Below are 21286 nucleotides of genomic sequence, written 5' to 3'. Positions count from 1 at the left end.
CGTAGGATTGGTCAATCGTCCCATCACTCGACTCTAGGAGGGCCCGCCCGCACCCGACAGGAACCCGCCCCCGCCGCGCAGCAATTGGTCGACCGTCAGGTCGCTCGACCGTACGATTGGTCGACCTCGACATCATTCAATGCTAATGAGCAGAATTTTGAACGTTTTTTGGATACCGCGGGCACAATTTTTGTCTCACCGAAACGTAAATACGCTTACAACCGTTCTGGAATCGTAAGCTTTCTTTTGATGTAACACACGTGTAGGTACGCTCTATAACTTTTGATTGTATAGCCGGACAGAGAGACATACCGTTTTATATATATAGATAATCCATTCATGTCGCAACTAGTATTGCTCACTTGTGCTACAGTATTTTGGAGTTATGCAGTTTGTTTTCCCTATCCCCTATTTACTGATGGTACAGGATAATACTCCAGACTGTTATCTTCACTACAAACCCAAATGAGTTTCAACGGGAGACATTTCATCTGCATTTGCTCATGTAATTTTATCCCCCATCTTTGCCCTACTTTCTTGCATCCAAACTATCTTCCTCTGTCAAAAGGTCCTACATCTGTGAACATTTTTGTGGCTGTTCTTATTTCTACTCTTTGGCAGTCTGAAAACTGTTGCGACTGAACAATTTGGGTGGTGTTCCCTCTGGTCAATTTTCCCCACCAGCTGCTGGAAGCTCCGGCATAAATACATGCTCAGACTGGGACTTGGAAGTCCAATGCTCTAAAATTATAACTAACTTCATCACACTGTGAAGGGTGAAATCTGTAAGATAATATGTTGCGTAAATTTGATTCAGCTAATGTAAAAGACAATTAAAAGGAGACTCAGTGAATTCAGCACGAGTAACACAAACTTAGTCAGTCTGGGGGACTGTTAGAGCCTGGCCTTTGGGTCATCGAAACGGTCATTAGTTGTCAGCTGCATGATCATGTGGATGCCATAGGTAAGGATGTACAAAAGAACCAGCGATGTCACCAGGGCCATCCAGATTGCACGAGTGAAGAACGAGGTACAGTCACTTGCATAAGCAAATAGGTTGTTCTCCACGTTGAAACCCTGAATCTGTTGAGGAAAAAAAGACATAAAAACAAGAACATTTGAAACACTGTTTAGTATTTTAATCAGGACCCAAGTCTGGTGTGTATAGAAGCTTTCTTTGCCTTCTGTACAGAGCCTTGCAACAATTCTTGTATTGTGTAATTTGTTAAATTGGCTTGGAAGCTTGATTCAGACTCGGGACCTCATTTAAGGTGTTTCCAGAACAAACTTTAGGCTTTCATTACCAGATGAAGTGTAAAATTAGATACATGATGATTTTGTGTCATCTTATATTGCACCCTAGAGTCCAATGTCAATCTAACATCAGTCAGTTAACAGGAAGCAACTATTCCCTATGAACAACCAATCAATTTTAGAGTCCAAGATACACAAGAAAGTATACTCTGTGGTGCCTTTACAATGTACTGTGGGTGTCAGTGCCACACTGAGATGTTTGGTACACCAATCCCAAAAGTACTTTACCATTCTGCTGGTGAAGACCAGTATTATGTAAGCAAAATAACACTTATAAGTTGGTCTTCCACAGATGTAGCTTCATTGGCCACCTTTCAATTTTGACCAATTAGGCATCAGCTTTGAGTCAGTGGGAGCACTCTTGCCTGAGTCAGATGGTTGTGGGTTCAAGTCTCACTTCAAAGATTTAAGCACATAATCAAGGCTGACACTTCAGTGCAGTACTGAGGGAGTGCTGCATTGTTGGAGGTGCCATTTTTCCAGTGAGACGTTAAACCGAGGCCCCATTGCTCTCTCAGGTGGATGTAAAAGATCCTGAGGCGCTATTCGAAGAACAACAGGAGAGTTCGCCTGTTGTCCATGGCCAACACTTATTCTTCAACCAACACCAGTAAGAGAAACAGATCATCTGGTCATTTGTATCATTGCTGTTAATGGGACCTTGCTGTGTGCAAATTGGCTGTTGTGTTTCCTACATTACAACAGTGACTTCTTGGCTGTGAAATGCTTTGGGACATCCTGAAGTTGTGAAATGTGTTAGATAAAGTTCTTTAATTATAAAGAGCTACTTCTTCAATTCTTAATCAGCAGAATCCAACTGCAGTGAGGCGTCAGTAAGTTGTGCTTCACTCGTGTTAAAATGCATATTCTGCCATTTTCTACTCCACAGGGGGCAGTGTAATGTTGGCTCCTGTTCACATCATTGTGAAAGTGTCAGTAATGCACCAGTAGGTGCATGACGCAGCATTATTTCACCTTTTGTTGAGGGTGGTTTAAAGGTTATGGGCAGCTTGTTTACAGTTTCTCAGAGAAGCGAAGGACAAACACTGAAATCTGATCAGACTATTTGCTGGCAGTGATGTAACCTGATCTATATTGTCCTCTCATATTAGCTAAAGTCAGAGTGGCTTTCAAGGCAACTTGAGATTATAAATCACCCAACACAGCAAAACTGTAATAACAACAGAAATGCTGGAAAAACTCAGCATCCGTGGAGAGAAATTAAAAGTCGACGTTTCGGGTGAACCCTTTTTCAAAACTGGAAAGGAAATAAGATAGATCGCAAGGCAGGGCTGCGATCGAACAAAAGAGAAGTAAAGAGACATTAAGAGGTATTCAAAACCAGGCGAGATGGTGATAGGACAGAGGAGACAAAGACGGCTCAGGTTTGGTGTGAAGTGTACTGGCAGGATGAGAAACAGCTGCCATGTGGGAGAGAGAAAAAAAAGGAAAACTGTCGTGGAATGAAGACTTCAGCTGGTGCCTCCAACTGAAACTGCTGACAGTGCCAAATATATACAATAGCAAAATACTGCGGATGCTGGAAATCCAAAACAACAACAGAAAACGCTGGAAAAACTCAGGCGGCCAGGCAGCATCCGTGGAGAGAGGAACAGAGTTAACGTTTCAGGTCGAAGGCCTTTTGTCAGAACTGGAAAAAAGCAGGAAATGGAAAGCAAGTTTAGGGGCTGGGAAAAGGAGGAGGGGATGAAAGAACAAAAGGGAAGGTCAGTGGTAGGATAGAAAGCAGGAGAGATTAAGAGACATTAAGAGATATTCAAGGCAAGAGGTGGTAATGGGACAGGTTAAGGAACAAAGGATGGCTCTAGATGAAGTGCGAAGCCAAATATATATGGTTTGTGCTGCTGGGACCTGACCATCAGGTTGCCATTTTGGTCTGGCCACTTATGAACACGCCTCTCAGCCCCTACAGACCAAAAATACATTGTCCCTGTTGTTGCCAAATCTGTCCTAGCGTCTAAACATGGTGGAGTCAAGAATTAGGGTTGCCAACCCTCACAGATTGTCCTGGCATTTCCCCAGAATTGAGGATTGATCCCGCGGGCATGGCTTTGAGCAACCCGGGAGAATATAGGGGAGTACAGGTGATGGGCAGCGCCAGTGCACCGAGAGCAGGCGTTGCTTTGATGGGTGGGTGCTGAGGTCAGTCCTCAGCTGTGCTGATTCAATACCAGCATGCGAGTGTGGCAATTAGCCAGCGTAATAGGAATTTAACATAACCAAGCGAGCAGATCAGCTCATCACTCACCACCTGGTGATGGATGAGGAGCAGGAGACTCATCGACTGTGGAGGATCCGTAAAACTACAGTATCAGGCAGAGAAATCAGATTTCGGACCTAAACCAGATGCTGCTTCAAATCCTGAAAGTCTGTTCATTTCAGGAAATTGCACCACATCTGCCCAATAGATAAGTTTTGCTTATTTAAACGCATGCTTTTGTACAGTGGAGCCACGTTCAAAAAATGGGCTTTTAAAAAAAAAAATCATTCCGTATATGACAAATCTCAGCACAATAATATAGGAAAGAATTAAACAGAGGTAAAGGAAAAAGAGCCAAAACATGGCCTTTAACTAACAGATCTGAAAACCAGTCGCGACCCATTGAAATGGCCAGCTTGCAAGCCAGAGATGCCAAATACTGTATATAGCCTTTAATAGAATGAGAATTTAAATCATTTTGATTCCAGGTCAATTTACTATTTTGTTTTGAAGAGGGGCAAGGATTTTGCAATGGATTGATTAACCATTTTCCCCATTTCTCATATCCATCACTAGATCAACAATTGTACATGTTAATAATAAACAGGATCACACGACTGATTATGTTCAATGTCACCAATTTACCTGAAACTCAGAAATGGTGATGGTCCAGGCTTGGGCTGCCTTGTTAGCTGCAATAAATGTTGCACCGTAAAGCCTACTGGTTCCTACCAACTGACAGTGGAAGGAATACTCCTGTGGCGCTGAAATGCTGGACACATTAAACATGGCGACATTTAGCTCGTCCTGCACAATTTCAACAAAATCCAAAGTGAACCACTTTCGAGCTGATGTAGTGTAGAAGTTGTTCCTCATTAGAAACCTTTGAAGGAAAACAAAATATGCCTCAAATATTTTTTGCGACACCTTATAGTTTGGTAAATTATTATACGTTCAAAAGAATTTTGTTTTCCTGTAATATGCCATCAAAAATAACTTGTTAATGTCACACATCCAATGTTGTTGAATTGTTAGGCCCTCATGACAGATTCACTTCATAATAGCCATGAAAGCCAAAACAGTGAAGAGATTAAGAACATATAAGAAATAGTCAAAGGTGAAAAGAGGAAAGTCAGAGAGGAATAGCAGCAAAAAGACATAAGCAACAGATAAGGAAGGACAAAAACAAAATACTGTGGAAGCTGGAAATCTGAAATACAAACAGAAAATGCTGGATATACTCAGCAGGTCAGGTAGCATCAGTGGAAAGAGAAACAGAGTTAACATTTCAGGTTGATGGCCTTTTGTCAGATCTGATAAGGAAGGACTACATTCTTCGATTTACTGTGTACAGTGCCATGACATTGAATATTAGTAATATAAAATAAAATATTATATAAAAATAAGGACAAAATGTGAGACTTTAAAATTGGGACTGAATTATGTCTGCAAGCCCTGGTTCTATTATCTCCTGCTATTTAACCCCACTTCACTTAAGGATTACATTTGGTCTTGATGACCCATGTGCATCATAGGAGGTCAACGAGTAATATATTAATCATCTTGCATCTAAACACACTTCCTGTTAATTTCTTACACTATAAACTTCTATGTCCACAATTATAATGGGAAATGCTCTTGTAAAATTTTCAACTTATAAATGGACATCCCCGCCAGTGGAGATACTGCAGTGTCAGATAATATCAAACAATCCTTTATTCTCTCCCTCAGAACATTAAATCAATTTTTTTTAACGTGCCCTAAAAAAATTGCTTCTTGCAGCTTTGGGCGTAGCTCCCTGTTATTTAATGGTGCTGTTGCGGGCAATGCAGTCGGCAGCCTCATGCTTCAGGGCGGCTCTTCTCTAAGCTGCCCGCCCTTCCGACTGCTCCAGAGGCATTATTCAGGTCGTTAGTGGTGCCTCCAGCTCAGCCTTGCTCCTCAAGGTCATTTTTTCCTCCCACCTCTGGCTCCAAAGACTTCTAGCCTCGTTCCCCTCCTGACCGCCTCCAGTTGGATCACTTGCTGCTTCACTTGATTGATTGATTGCCTACACCTTCCTGAAGGCCTCCACAAAAATGTTACTTCTCTGCCTCAACTGAGTGGTAATCCTGATTACTTTGGCCGGTGTCCACTGGTCACGTCTCCTATTTGACGTGCCGGCCATGCCTCCCACTCAGCGCTTTTCATGCCGCCTGCCTGTTGAAACCTGCTCCCCTGTTTTGGGACCTGCACCTTTTCTCGGCTGTTCCTGCAGCCTGCCCCCACCCCACCTTCACCAGTAACACTGGGTCTATAAATCTGCCACTGGACCAGGGAAAACATATGTAACTGCATAAATGTCAGGAGTCAAACTGAGTTAAAAGAATATAAAAGCCACTTTAGGTCTGGTTTCAGTCTAGGTTAAAAGCTGTTACCACATTAAAAGAGTTCTTGAAGGCCCTTTTGATTGTATAAAAGCAAATCTCTGTCACTTTGCCAGAAATGATAGAGGCTTACCTGATTTCCAGAGTGTTAGCACTGATACTTGGATTTTTTTGTAGTGAATACTTGAGGGATAACCTAAAGTAAGGTACATAAAAAGATGAGTTTTATAAAGTGTCTTTATATTAAAGCAAGTTTTAAAACTGAAATTCAGAGATCTAAACCCAAATTTATAAAACACAAGGTAAGCACGCTAATGTCCTATAAAATCTCCAAATTTGGGGAAATTAGAATAAAAATTTATTGAAAAGTAATACTAGATCCTCCTCCAACAGCTAAGTAGGATCTCGCCTCGCTTCAGGACTTGAGAACATAAAATCTAGGCTGACACTTCAGTGCAGCAATGACATTGACAAGACAACATTACACAATGCCCAGGAAAATTTAAGTATTCCTGGGCATTTAGAAAGATAAATAGTTGGCAATTGCAGTTCATGGTTGCTATGATATAATGCACCAAGTTCAGAAAAAAAATGCCGTCCAAATGCATTGTAAGCTAACATTATAAAAGCAATGCACATATCACTAAAATTACCTCGGCAACCTTGAGCATGCCAGCAATTTGTTCCTCATTTTTTCCCCCAGGTTCTGAGCATGGATGAAACAGCATTCTCTTGTACTCTCACTTGTATCCATGCTGCTCTGGTGCTGCTCTTTGTTGCAGGGTAGCCCTCACCTACAGAACAATCATCTCTCTGTGGGACATGATGGCGCTGGAGCGCCAAACTCGTTCTCACCTTTGTCTGTCTCCAGCCTGTTATGTTCATTAATAACTAATCGTTTTTATTAAGAACAGCTAGCTTTTGCTAGACACTTTATTGAGCACATGTGGACTAGGTACAATATCTGTAGAGGCCTCCATCTTGACTGCTGCCTTGTGGGTAGCCTAGTGCATCCTGGGTAGCCCACTCTTATATACATACAGCACCACCTAGTGTACCATTCCAGAATGACAGGTTACTGATCATTACACAGCCTTTTCGCCCCCCCCCCCCCCCTTTGTTGCAGGACAACTTTAAGGGTGACCAGTGACCTTTTACGTGCTGCTGGCACCCATTTAGCACTTCACACCCTGTAACACTCTCAGTGCAGCATGCACTGTGCACGAGCAGCATCGAGTGTATAATGAGCTGCCCTCATATTATAGCAGAAGCTCAGCCTGCTGCTCCACAGGTGTACGAAGTGCCTGATGCACAGGTGCCACTGTGCTAGGAGTGCACTATCTATCCCAAAGTGAATAAAAACCGCACCTCACCCAATAGTCATCATTATCCTGGTGACGTGAACCCAATGCTTGAATTATAAAGACTTAACTCTTGCATTCACTGATGTCACATCACAAATACCCTACATACAATAAATAAGTTGCGGGTTTGACCACATTGATATGAGCTCCAAGTACAGAGGAAGAGCACTCCTTGGAGGTTTTACCAAAATACGAGGTGCAAAATAAAATGAAGATAGCAGGATTCACTGAATCTTCCCTCACCCCCTACGCCCTTAATTACATCATAAGCTGTTACAAATTCACATCCACGCTAGTGAAAATAAGCCTCAGGCTGTTGTTACAAAGCTCATCAGAAACACGTTTCCAAACCATATATGGCTTTACATTGCAAAATGTTTGAAAATAAAATCAGCTGCTTAGCCTAAAGAGGCCGGTATTTCAGTTTAGTATTGCAATTTCTTCAACTTACGTGGTATTCGTGGTTGAACATATGGAGCTACTGGAGTCCACTGATTTGGAAATAAAGGTTTCATTGGTCAAGTCAATTAATGTTCCATTGGCTGCTAGCTGCAGACTGGTAGCATGAAAGAGAATGCACGTGTTTGTGCCATTTGTTACGTTCAGGGGTGGGTATGGAACAGAGCTGGTTGACTCCGTAGCCATTAATCGCCGTCCAGTTTGAATCACTCCATCGGTACTCTTTCTAATAACCTGAAACAGTAAAAAGAGAATGGCTGATGAAGCAATTTGAAGACAAACAGTAGCAACCAGTGAGCCTAACATATGACCCATTCACTTATGTACCAGTCATCTGCACCTAGGCCCTTACTTTGGCTAAATAAACCATCACTGCCTTGGTGCACAGGCTTGCTTCAGGATCCATGAATATGACAGCATTTCTCCATAACTATCTTAATCTGGCCTATTCTAAATCAAGTCTCACAACATTACAAGACCAGTTAAGCCACTTTCTTTTTACCCCAGTTGTGGTGTAGATGTGTTCAGTGTGGTGTTCCCCTTTGCATGTCTTCTACAGCCTAACCATTTGTTCCTTCTATGTGTTTCACCACTGGAGGGAGGCAGTGAGGTGGTAGGCTATTGTGCATCAGTGTCTGCCTCTAGAGATGGAGGTGGCACAGGAGCTCCTGACGCTGGATCAGTGGATGGGGCCTGCAACCACAGCTGTCATGGGGATTGGTGCAGTGGCTGCCTGGCCTTATATGCTATCTGACACGTCTAGAGTCATTTGAGGGAGGCGGCTGGGTGTTACATATGTGGTGTCACCAAGACAGCTCCATCATCTGTGCCGGCTCCTGCCATTGCTCTGCTTCTGGACAGACCCTCAGCATGGCCAGGGACCTGCGTGGCAGAGATGTAATATACTTGGATTTTCAAAAAACCTTAAATAAGGCACCACATAATAGACTCATGACACGTTGAGTCAGTGGTCAAGTAGCAGAATGGCTAGCAAGATGACTACAAACAGGAGAGAGAGTGTAAGGGCTAAAGGTCATTCCTGAGACTGGTGGGAAGTGGTGTTCCACAAGGATTGGTGCTGGGACCACTGTTGTTCACCATTTACATAAGAGAATCGTAAGTACAATTTCTAAATTTGCGGATGACACCAAGTTGAGGGTTATAGTTAATACAGGAAGAAGATTGCAACAAAATACAAGAAGATATTAATAAGCTTGCAGAATGGGTGAGTAAATGGAAAATTAATTTCAATATAGATAAGTATGAAGTGTTGCGTTTTGATAGGAGAAATAAGGAGGCCGCATACTCCTCAGAAAATAAGAGTCTAAATAGGATAGAGGAGCAAAGGGATCCAGAGGTACACATTAACCAATCATTAAAAGTAGCAATGCAAGTTAATAAGGCCTTAAAAATGCAAACAAAGCACTGAGGTTTCATTTCTAGAGCAATAGAATTGAAAAGCAGGGAAGTTATGTTAAACTTGTATAGAACCTTGGTTAGACCACACTTGGAGTACTGTGCATAGTTCTGGTCTCCATGTTACAAAAAGGATATAGAGGCATTGGAGAAGGTGCAAAAAAGATTTACAAAGAGGATATCAGAACGGAGAGGTTATAACTATCGGGAGCGACTGCACAGGCTGGGGCTCTTTTTTCTAGAAAAGACAAGGTTGAGGGTTGACCGAATAGAGGTTTTTAAAACTATGAAGGGGTTTGATAGGGGTAGATGTAGTCAGATAGTCACTAATACATCCAATAAGGAATTCAGGAGAAACTGCTTTACCCAGAGTGGTTAGAATGTGGAACTCAGTACCACAAGGAGTAAGTTGAGGTGAATAGCATAGATGCCTTTAAGAGGAAACTAGATAAGTATATGAGGGAGTAAGGAATAGAAGGATATACTGATAGGGTTAGATGAAGTAGGAAGGGAAGAGACCAGTTGGGCCGAATGCCTGTTTCTGTGCGGTAAATTCCATGTAATTCTATGTAACATGGGCAGAAATGAGATCGCTGGAGTAGAGCCTGTAGTGGACAAGCTGTCCCTGTAGCTCAGTCAGGTGGTCACCCAGCACGACACAGAAGTGGGTTGTAGATTCCTCCATTGATGCCTCCAAACTCTGCAGGCTGCTGGGCACAGTCTCAATTAACTGCATGAATTGCTAATGCTGAACCACCAAAATGCATTTGTAGGCAAGCCCCGAGGGATCTGAATCCCTGGAGTTAGCCCTCCAGCAGACCCTCCAGCCACCAGGCTATCCTGCTCCAACTGCATCTACATTTGATCCACCTTACTCTTGCTCTGTGTTTTGCCAAGTGCTACCTTCTGCAACTCATGAACTGATCCCCGCAGTGTGGACATATACTATGTGCTAATGCTTCCTATTGTAAGATACTGTGAGGTGGCAGGCTGAGTTTGCACATTTGTTCTTGGAAATCTGGAAGGGCAAAAGAACGCCACATGTTAGAATGTTGGCTGTAAGTCACCCCTTGACACCATGCTTACATGGTAAGACATTCTAGTGTGTTATGCTGCAGCATTGAACTGTAAGTCTATGTGTCAAGGAGTGAATGAATAAGTAAGAAAAGAAAGGATCCAAAACAAAGGGCGATACTAGCCAGGAGCTTGGGGAAGACTTCTGACCTCCCTCTCCCCAACTCTGTCCTATCCTCCAGACCCAGAATCTCCAGGGCCTTTCCCTTGTGAGGATTCAAGAGTCCTAGATTAGATGACTATCGCCACCACCCCTACCCGCTCTACATACACTGGCACCGGTTATGTGCAGTTTTATCCAGCAAACAGATAGAAAAGTAACATGTGGAATAAGGAATAAGAGAGAAGATATTTGTCACCCATGTGCAAAGTCCAGCAGCCACCTTATACATGTCTGTGAACAAGCAGAATATAGGTGCCTTGTGCGGGCAGTGTGCTTGGTGTTTGTTGCTCGCCACATTTCATGGCTCACAGCTCAAAACCATGATCATGGCAGTAATGCAGAGTGTCCTGGTGAAACATGGGCATACCTGTGCATTTGAAAAATAAGTGCAACAATGGAGTGCAACCTCCATCTGTAATGCTGCATCAGGCTTCCACTGAAGTTTTGTTGTGGTGAATTGTATAGCAACATTGCCTGGATGAGTGCAGCTCCAACAACATTCAAGAAGCTCGACACCATCCAGGACAAAGCAGCCCACTTGATTGGCATCCCATCCACCACCTTAAACATTCACTCCCTCCACAACTGGTGTACTGTGGCTGCAGTGTGTACCATCTGCAAGATGCACTGCAGCAACTCGCCAAGGCTCCTTCGGCAGCACCTCCCAAACCCGTGACCTTTTCCACCTAGAAGGACAAGGGCAGCAGGCGCATGGGAACACCACCACCTCCAGGTTCCCCTCCAAGTCACACACCATCCTGACTTGGAAGTATATCGCCGATCCTTCATCGTCGCTGGGTCAAAATCCTGGAGCTCCTTACCTAGCGGCACTGTGGGAGTACCTTCACCACACGGACTACAGCGGTTCAAGAAGGTGGCTCACCAACACCTTTGTAATGTATGTACCTTTAAGGGGGGGAACTACTTTCTACAGCTCATGTATACTGTAGTACCGGCAGTGACCACACCTGTCTATAACGCTGAGTAGTAATCTGTTGTTTCAGTTGCAGTTTGAACCACGTTGATTAAACACCTGTTGTACCGTTCTCTGCAGTCCTTTTATTATTACACGGACGTAACAGTGGCGACGAGCAAGTTCGAACCTACTTGCAACTCCATCACTTCCCAGGGATTCGCTCCTGGAGAACAGTGGAAGAAGGTCGAGTCCAGAAGCACGGGCGTTGACCACGGGCAACCACCCAGTCATCCAGCGGAGATTTGAGCATCGCAAGGGAGGCTGTCGAGAGCCAGGCTTGGCTTTCCAGTCACAGTGGTCCAGCGAAACGGGCTGGCAACAGGTACTGCGCAGACCCTTCCCGGACAGCGACGGGCTAGAGCCCGACCGAGCGGCACAGAAAAAGGCCGAGCGGCGTCAACGGGGGAGAGAAGCGAGAGAGAGCAGAGCGCAGCCAGTGGTCATGGGCCGAGCAGCGTCAACGGGGGAGAGAGGCGCGCAGGAAAATACGAGGCGCTGCCATTGCCACGAGGACCGCAGAGAGCAGCATTGGCAGCAGTGCAGGAGCAGCGCACGAAACCCACACGGCGTCGCCATTTGCCATGAGGACCGCCGAGAGCGACGTTGGCAGCAGCGTGGGAGACGCCATTTTAAGCCACAGCGGGGAAGAAAGGAAAGTGCGGGAGATGCCATTTTAAGCCAGTCTAACCATGCCTAAAAATGCCGAAGAGTGGCAGTATCACAGCGTTCGACAATGAAGTCGAAGATTGGACGACATATGTCGAACGCATAGAAGTATACTGCAAGGCGAATGAAGTGCCAGATGACAAGAAAGCGCTGGTATTGTTGAATTCAATGGGTGCAAAAACGTATGGCTTACTACGGAACCTAGTAACCCCAGAGAAGCCAGTAGAAAAGGATTTTGAAAAGTGTGTCAATCCTACAGGACCACTTAAACCCCACACCGCTGCTGATAGCAGAAAGATTTAAGTTTCACAAAAGGAACCAGCATAAAGATGAAAGTAATGCTGAGTATTTAACAGAACTGCGCAATCTATCGAAACACTGCCAGTCTGGAACGGGACTAGCAGATACTTTAAGGGACAAGTTTGTGTGTGGGCTTCAAAGTGAAGGAACCCAGAAACGGCTTCTATCAGAAAAGGATCTTACGCTGGACAAGGCTTTCAGCATTGCAGTATCACACGAAGCAGCAGCACGGGGCGCTGCAGAGATACAACGGAGACCGCAAGAATATGGCACAAATGAAATGTCATACGGAACAGTGAAGTGCTATCGCTGCGGCAGAACACACGACCATAATGATTGCTGGTTCAAGGACAAAGTGTGCAGACAGTGTGGAAAAGTAGGACACATAGCAAGAGTCTGCAGGTTGGGAAAGAAAACCAGCAGCAAGAAATCTCCACAGGAGAAGTACAAGAAGGTACATAAGGTGACGGAGAGTAGTTCAGACGAACAGAAGAGTGATACAGACTCCAGAAGCAAGGAGCTGGGTTGTCTGAAACTACATAATGTGATCAAAACGGAGGATCACCAAACTATCTGGGTCACGCTCAAGATAGCAGGAGTCCAAGTGAAAATGGAATTGGACACAGGATCAGCCCTAACAGTCATAAACCGAAGGGACTACAAGCGGCTATTCTCACATATACCCTTGAGAGATACAAAGATTGTCTTGAAGACGTACACGGGGCAAAAAGTCTACCCCAAAGGAAAAATAAGGGTGAACGTTATATGTAACGGCAAGGAAAAACCAAAAATGGACCTATATGTATTGCCAGATGGAGGGCCACCACTACTAGGACGTGAATGGATCCGGAAGATACAGCTAGATTGGCATTCCATACAAGCGCTGACTGTAGATGCCAAAAAGGATGACGACTGTCAAAAATGCTAACTGACACACAAGAAGTGTTCCAGCAGGGACTCGGAACACTAAAACGCATAACAGCGACGATCAAAATAGAGGAAAATACAAGCCCAAAGTTTTTTTTAAGGCCAGACCGGTACCTTAAGCGATCCGCCCAGCCGTCGAAGCAGAGCTGGAAGGTTTGGAACGTTCAGGAGTACTGTCCAAAGTGGACTGGAGCGAGTGGGCTACACCCATCGTTCCTGTAATGAAGCGGTCGTTGAGTAATATTCCTGGGGAACCAAAGAAGGTTCGCATCTGTGGGGACTTTAAGGTGACAGTGAACCCAGTCCTTCACACTGTACAATATCCGCTTCCGCGGATTGAAGATATTTTTGCCTCGCTATCTGGAGGGAAACGCTTCACTAAGATTGATCTGGCCCAGGCGTACCTGCAAATGGAGGTAGAAGAAGCCTCGAAACAGTACCTCACGATCAACACTCAAAGGTCTCTACCAATAAAACCGGCTGGTGTTCGGGGTAGCATCAGCTCCGGCTATTTGGCAAAGGGCAATGGAACAAGTCCTGCGAGGGATTCCAGGGACCCAGTGTTATTTGGACGACATCCTGGTCACGGGCGAAAATGACAGTGATCACCTCACCAACCTGGAGCAGGTGCTCACTAGATTGAAGGAATATGGGCTCCGAGCTAATCGCCACAAATGCGAGTTTTTCCAGAAGCAGATCTCGTATTGTGGCCACATTATTGATAAAGAGGGGTTACATAAGTCCCCTGAAAAGATTGAGGCAGTAGTCAAGGCTCCAGCACCGGAAAATGTGTCACAACTGAGGTCGTTCCTCGGGCTGGTGAACTACTACCATAAGTTCTTGCCGAATTTGTCTACCGTACTACACCCACTGAACACCCTACTGCAAACGGGGGTACCATGGAAGTAGCGTGACGAATGTAAACGAGCTTTCCAGAAGAGCAAAGCATTGATCACATGAAGAGAGGTGTTGGCTCATTTCAACCCAGCACTACCAATTCGGTTGGCATGTGATGCATCACCCTATGGCATTGGAGTGGTGCTGTTGCACAAATTCCCGGGCGGCTCGGAGAGGCCAGTAGCCTTTGCGTCTCGGTCACTAACCTCAGCCGAGCGTAACTACGCCCAGATTGACAGGGAGGCCCTCAGCCTAGTGTGGGGAGTGAAAAAGTTCAATCACTATCTGCACGGGCAGAAGTTCACCTTGCTGACTGACCACCAACCACTTGTCTCCATCTTTAATCCAAAGGAGGGCATTCCGGTGATGACTGCGCAACAGCTACAAAGATGGTCCCTTTTTCTAGGGGCGCACCAATATGAAAGAGTGTAAGGGCACGAAACAGCATGGAAACGCTGATGTGCTATCACGCCTGCCACTGCCTACTGCGGAGGAAGCACCAGCAGTGGATCCTGTCGAAATATTTCATTCGACTATAATTGAATGCTTGCCAGTAACTAACGCTGGTATAGAGAAGGAGACCCGAAATTACCCGACACTGTCTCGGGTATATGATTTGACGGTGTAGGGATGGCCAGCACATGGCGACTCACTGTTGCCAGCATTCTCATCCAGAAGAGAACAGCTGTCAGTATGCCAGGGGACCCTGATGTGTGGATCCCGAGTGGTAATTCCACACAAGTTAAGGGAGAGAGTGCTCAATGAGCTTCACGAAGGTCATCTGGGAGGGGTGAAAATGAAAAGCCTTGCTGGGGCTTATGTGTGGTGGCCGGGGATCGATCAGCAAATCGAGGACCTGACAAAGAGCTGCTCAGCATGCCAGAAGGTCCAAAATGCACCACCACATGCCCCTCTACACCCATGGGAGTGGCCCTCATCTCCATGGCAACGGGTCCATTCATGGACTCAATGTTTTTAATAGCCGTGGATGCACACTCAAAATGGCCTGAGGTGATCAAAATGTCCTCCACCACCACGGAGAAAATTATTGCAGGCCTACGGACCATTTTTGCCAGGAACGGCTTGCCAGAGCAGATTTGCTCTGATAACGGACCACAGTTTGTGTCCGAAGAGTTTCTAAGATTTATGAAAAGGAATGGGGTAAGGCATTACACATCCGCCCCATATCATCCAGCCACAAATGGATTGGCTGAGAGGTTCATACAAACCTTTAAAAAAGCAGTAAAGGCCATGTGCGAGGACGACATTCCACTGCAGCATAAGGTGGACAATTTCCTGTTAGCCTACGGAAATGCGACACATGCAGTCACCAACCAGGCCCCGACCATGATGTTCTTTAACCGAAGGTTGAGATCTCGTCTGGATTTGCTCAGACCAAATGTACGAAGAGATGTTGAGAGTAAGCAATTCCAGCACATCAATGAGAAGCCGACAAGGAGCTTCAATGTAGGGCAAGCAGTCTTGGCCCGCGACTACCGAACAGAGAAATGGCAACCAGGAACGATATGCACATGGCAGGGGCCACTAATGTACACAGTGGACGTTGGGGAGAGCATCGTGAGACGCCATGCTGACCAGATCCTAGAGTCACAGGAACGAGTCAACCCCATGCCTCGCCCATACGTACCTGGTGATGAACCCGACGTACAGGTAGCATCTACCCCAGAAACAGTAGCATCGGAAGCTGATGAACCAACCGACGACAGGGGGCCAGAATCACCTCCGCATCAAGAGCAAGACACTCGGGAAAGGCGCTATCCAGAAAGGATCAGGAAGCCTCCCCAAAGACTGAATTTATAAATAGACTATTTTCAGCTAATGTTGCATGTTAAGTGTGTTAATTGTAATTAGTTTGATATTTAATTGTTAAATGAGTGTTATGGTACTGTTAATCTAAAAGGGGAGGAATTGTAATGTATGTACCTTTAAGGGGGGGAACTACTTTCTACAGCTCATGTATACTGTAGTACCAGCAGTGACCACACCTGTATATAACGCTGAGTAGTAATCTGTTGTTTCAGTTGCAGTTTGAACCACGTTGAGTAAACACCTGTTGTACCGTTCTCTGCAGTCCTTTTCTTATTACACGGACGTAACAACCTTCTCAAGGGCAACTAGGGATGGGCAATAAATGCTGGCCTTGCCAGCGAGGCCCAGATCCCATGAATGAATTTTTAAAACCTGATTTGACACAACAGCGAATGACACTGCTGTTTTGGGGTTTCTGACTAGCCAACTCTTCCATATTTGGGGGTGTCAATTTTTGTCCTTCTGAATGATTCAACACAAAGACATTTCAATTTAAAACTGCAAGCTTTTGTCAAAATAAAGTTGAAGAGTGTAAGCATGCCTGCAAATTAAGTCAGCAACTTTCTTCCTCACGTGCTTCCAGGTTCAGTATTCACTCCTTCAGCCCCCTCCTTCCAGACTGCTGTGGCACAGGCCTTCAATGGAGAGTGGCTCTCCGCATCAGAAAGAACTTTCCATAGTTGCATCATTCAATGGATCTGTTCCAATTTGAGGCCCTTGCTGCAGCCATTTCTCCCTCTCTTTAGTAGCAGGACAGCTGTACCGGTGACCCCTTGACCCTGGTGTAATCCCAGTGTGTCATGGTGCTGTGTGCTGGGAGCACAGCATTGATATGATCTGCTCCTGAATTGACCTCACATTAAAGTGCGAGGTGAGCTCATTGCACTGCAGGTGCCTGCAGCGCTCCAAGACCTGAAGTCTAGCCATCACTGGGCCAGGATCATATTATCGACCAATTGTTAAAAGAAAATTATGTTGTTGTTGAAGAAATCACAATGGTGATTGCATAGGTGAAAGTATAGAATAAGAGCAGATACTATTAAGAGGAGCCAGAAAAGACCTACTTCAGATTCCAATTCTGCTACAAATTGGATGGCTTGCATTTGAATATTTTTATTTTTCGGACTGGTGAATTAGAGCGTCAGATTTTTAGGGACCCGAAGTATTTGGATTTGGGCCATCTGCGTTCATTTGTTGCAGTATTATCCAAGTGCCCAGGCCCAACATCTTCCAGGTTCAAGCATGTGCTGAAGCTCTGCTCAAATTGATCGCCCACCCACCCAGTGAGGACACATCAGCTCTTTCCAAAGTACAATTGTAACACCATGTATTGGTCTCAAAGTACACTGCCAGTCTAACATGTTACATTTCAGGTATCAAACTAAAGTTATTTTCACCTATGCCAGATATGAATTTGAGAACATTCTGCTGTGAATCCTTTAAAAGATTACAGATTGTTCTACTACACTTCTGTGGTTACTTATTTAACAATACTATTTGAATAAAGTGAAGAAATCATTCCATATTTTTTGTGACTGACGACAAAGACAAGTTAATAAAAAAGCTTCATTGATTAAATCTTACACTCCGCAAATTAAAAATGCAGGTATAGAAGAACATCTTTTACAGATGGAACAGTCAGGAATTTGCACCCGTGAACACCAGTCAATTCGTTCAACTCTGCTGAATTCTAGAAATCAGCTGAGTAAAAATTCACTTATCGCAACTCAATCAAACTTTTCTTCAAACCAGAGTCAGTTTTAGGCTACTGAATTGAGGAATTATTCCTGATTTTTGCTTTCTGATTTTAAGTTATTTTTTCCCCATTTTTCTGTCCATACCAACAATGGGGAATAAAATCCAAGATTTGGGCAATCACCAGTCTTGCTTTAGTTTAATTGAGTCCAAATATTTTGCGAACATGGAGAGCTGATTATTGAGCAATGTGGACTAAACCCAAACCACCTCCTCACAATTATCTTCACCCATAAAAACAGGGACAATTAATTCAGATGTTAAAATAAACCATTTCATGTTTACTTGACCCTTGATCTGAATATCATAATCGACGTACTACAGATGTTATACGAAGGTAAATTATTTGATCCTCTATTTGCAGTGAGGAGCTTCATGTAAAGGGAGCACAGCGTAGAGATAGGGCTGCAATTCTAGAATACCAACTCGGAGTCCTTTGACCCACACTCCATATGAACAAGGCTTCACACGTATGACTAGGACGGGCATGGGGAATACAATCTGTGCATTTGTTGATGACACAAATGCAAGAAGTTTGGCAAACGGGCGGACTGTAAAAAAAAAACTTCAAGACGACATAGACAGGTTAGCAGAGTGGACAGACAGGAGGGAATGCACTTTGGGTGGAAAAACAAGGAATGGAAGCATACACTCAATGGAAAGACACTGAAGGGTCTGGATGAACAGAGAGACCTAGAGGTTCAAATACATAACTCCCTGAAAGTGAAAATGCAGGTCGACAAAGCCACAAAAAAGTCCAAGAGCATTTTGGACTTCATAAATTGGATTGCAGAGTACAAGATTAACGAAGTAATAGTAAATTTGTACAAAACATGCTCAGGTCAGTTAGAGTACTTACTATGTGCAATAGAAAGCACAATAGGAAGCATTACAGCATGGATTCACCAAGACGATGGTAGGGATGGAAAACTATACTTTTGAGGAGAGACTCGAGATGTTAAAACTGCTTCCACTGGAGCAGTACAGACTGTGTAGATTTAATGGATGTTTTTAAAATTATGAAGAGCTTTGGTAGAGTGAAAAGAGAACGGCTATTTCCTCTGGTTGGAGAATAAATGATGAGGGATCATCAATTTAAAATGAGCACTAAGAGGGTGAAGGAAGAGGTTCGGAGAATTTCTTCATACAGAGGATTGTTGGAGCATGGAATGTTTTGTCACAAGGAGTGATTGAGGCTGAGAGCATTGAATGCTTTAAGGGAAATTGGATAAATATTTGAAGCAGAGGAAGAAACAGAGCTAGATGGAGGGTGCAGGGCAATGGGTTTAATCTTGGATTGCTCTAGCATAGAGCCGGTACAGACATGAGAGTCAAATGGCCCCTTTCTGTGCTGCAAACGTCTATTAGTTCTATGTATTGTGCAGCTCCAGTTGATAATACCACACAGTGAACCACTTTGCTTCACGCAGCAGTTAGCATTGAGAGCTGAAACGGTAAAAGGCTTTTTTCCCCATAAGGAAAACAAATCTTAAAAAAGCATTTAGTGGAATGAACAATCTTCCTGTATTTCTACAGTTTTACCATTTTAAACTTTCAAGAGACCCATTTCTAGTATCTATTATAAACTCTCAAACAGCATACAATTACAAAATGCCAGGTAAATTTAGCTTAAATCAATATAATTCTTCATTTTTCAAAAGATACAACCATGAGATCAAATAACATTTAAACAGTAGGAAGCATGAGCCATTATTTCTAATTGCATTGGAGTGCTCAGGGACATACTGAGAGTAGTGCACAGATAAATTGCCGCCCTTTAATAAAGCCAGTGTGGCTTTCCTTGCACTCTTGCCCGAGTCTCTGCTTCATCTCCTTGCCAGCTCCCTCCCAATCTCAGTATGTCCCTTTCCTTGCTATTGGCTTCTCTTCCTTTCCTGAACAAAAAGCCTGATAAACATACTACGTCCGCTTTCACTTGAAGGCCAAATAGTTTCACTCAGCAAACAATGGTGCAAATTGGGATATCTGCACCCAAATTCATGCCCATTAATTACACTGTAACAAGCAGTTAGAGGCAGAGTCACAATCACTTGAGGGTAACCTTTATATTTTACTCCAAAGCAAGTGCAGCACAACCAATCTACAAATGTTTGAGAATGGGACCCAGCCTGTCTGGCCATGCCCAACATTTTTGATTATCAAGGCCAGTTACACGCAGCAAAATCACACTGTACTTAGAAATTCTTAATTTAGTTGGCAGCATGCCCTACAGAGGTGCGAGTCCACGTGCTGTGATTTGGTCAGTCTGGGCTTAGGTTCATAAGCAGAATTAATAATCACAAGTGGATAGAACAGCAAAATTACTAATTGCATTCAAAACAACTTGTATTTATATGGTGCCTTTAACGTAGTAAAACGTCCCAAGGCGCTTAACAACAGGAGGTATATTTTAGCTAATGAGTAACCACGAACAATGTCACTCGAGAGTTGGGCTTCTTGCTACAGCAAGAAAACAGACGTTGGGTAACTTTGCCAGGAAGATTGGCAAAATCTGGAACCAGTGGGCTCTGTAATTTAGCAGCAGGAAGCAGATGGTGATGATAAATAGATAAGGGCCTATTTGGGTCGCAAGGGATTATCGGAGTCCTACAGAAGCCTGTTGTATATCATAGAAGAGGCCACTGCAAGTAACAGTGCAAAATTTACCGAATGCATGACGCTTTGTGATTAGTGTAAAGCAGATCAATGGCATTCAAAGGGTTGTGGACAAATTAAGTAGATAGGCTGATGAACTGTAGATGGATGTAGGTAAATGCAAAATAATGCAAATTAGGAAAGAAATATAAAACTTTTGCACAGAATGAATGGACAACTATCAGCAGAGGTGCAAAATGAAAGAATTTTGAAGTTAGAACTGACTGTTTACTGAAATTATCTAGTCAATATGGAGTTTTATTAACAAGGCCCATTAAATACCAGGATATATTTTCAAAGGTATTTAATTACAAGTCAAACAGGCTACTTAATCCTATATAATTCGTTGACAAGGCCATATTTTTGGATTATATGTTGTTTTGGGCACCCCATCGCCAAAACGACGTTGACATATTGGAGATTTTAGACAAGTTTAGCAAGGATGATTGAGGCTTAAATTCTGAAGAGAAACTCTCAGAACTGAACTTTTGTTCATTGCAGGAAAGATTGAGAGGCGATATGGCCCAGCTCTTTAAAATGTTGAATTGTGTGGATAATGTAAATGTTAACAGGATATTTAACAAACTGGGATTGCAGAACTTGAGGACAAGAGTACACTGTTAACAAGCCTCAAATGAGAGAAGAAATTAGAAAGAATCTCCCTTATGGGGAGATGAGTGGATAGACTCCAGTAGAAAAGCAGTTGGTGCTATACTGATTAATTCCTTTAATATACAGCTGGATGAATGTCTGGTGCAGGATGGGATTAAAAGTATAGCCATAGATGATCTGACACTGTACAGAATACAATATTTCCTGTGCTACTGGGAATTTTAATGATGGCTTTTGAATAGAACTGGTTATGGCTGAAAAATATAGGGTGCATTATTAGATTGATACATG

General features: G+C 43.8%; 1 pseudogene across 1 annotated transcript in view; it reads right to left on the bottom strand.

Moving 5' to 3' along the window:
* Positions 1-34: 34 nt before the first annotated feature.
* The window catches only part of LOC147106057 (V-type proton ATPase subunit S1-like), a 58925-nt pseudogene continuing 37673 nt past the window's right edge, over positions 35-21286 (bottom strand). Inside the window, exons 7-10 of the transcript XR_015081323.1 lie at positions 7717-7958; positions 6035-6097; positions 4181-4418; positions 35-1083 (exon numbers count right to left, since the gene is read on the bottom strand). The product of XR_015081323.1 is annotated as a V-type proton ATPase subunit S1-like (transcript). The remainder of the gene's footprint in view (positions 1084-4180; positions 4419-6034; positions 6098-7716; positions 7959-21286) is intronic.

The sequence above is a fragment of the Somniosus microcephalus genome, chromosome 16 (assembly GCF_052327205.1).
Source record: "Somniosus microcephalus isolate GS21.2 chromosome 16, FLI_Smic_1.0, whole genome shotgun sequence".
Lineage (NCBI taxonomy): Eukaryota > Metazoa > Chordata > Chondrichthyes > Squaliformes > Somniosidae > Somniosus > Somniosus microcephalus.
The sequence above is the reverse complement of the archived record's forward strand: the minus strand, read 5'-3'. Positions and strand labels throughout refer to the sequence as shown.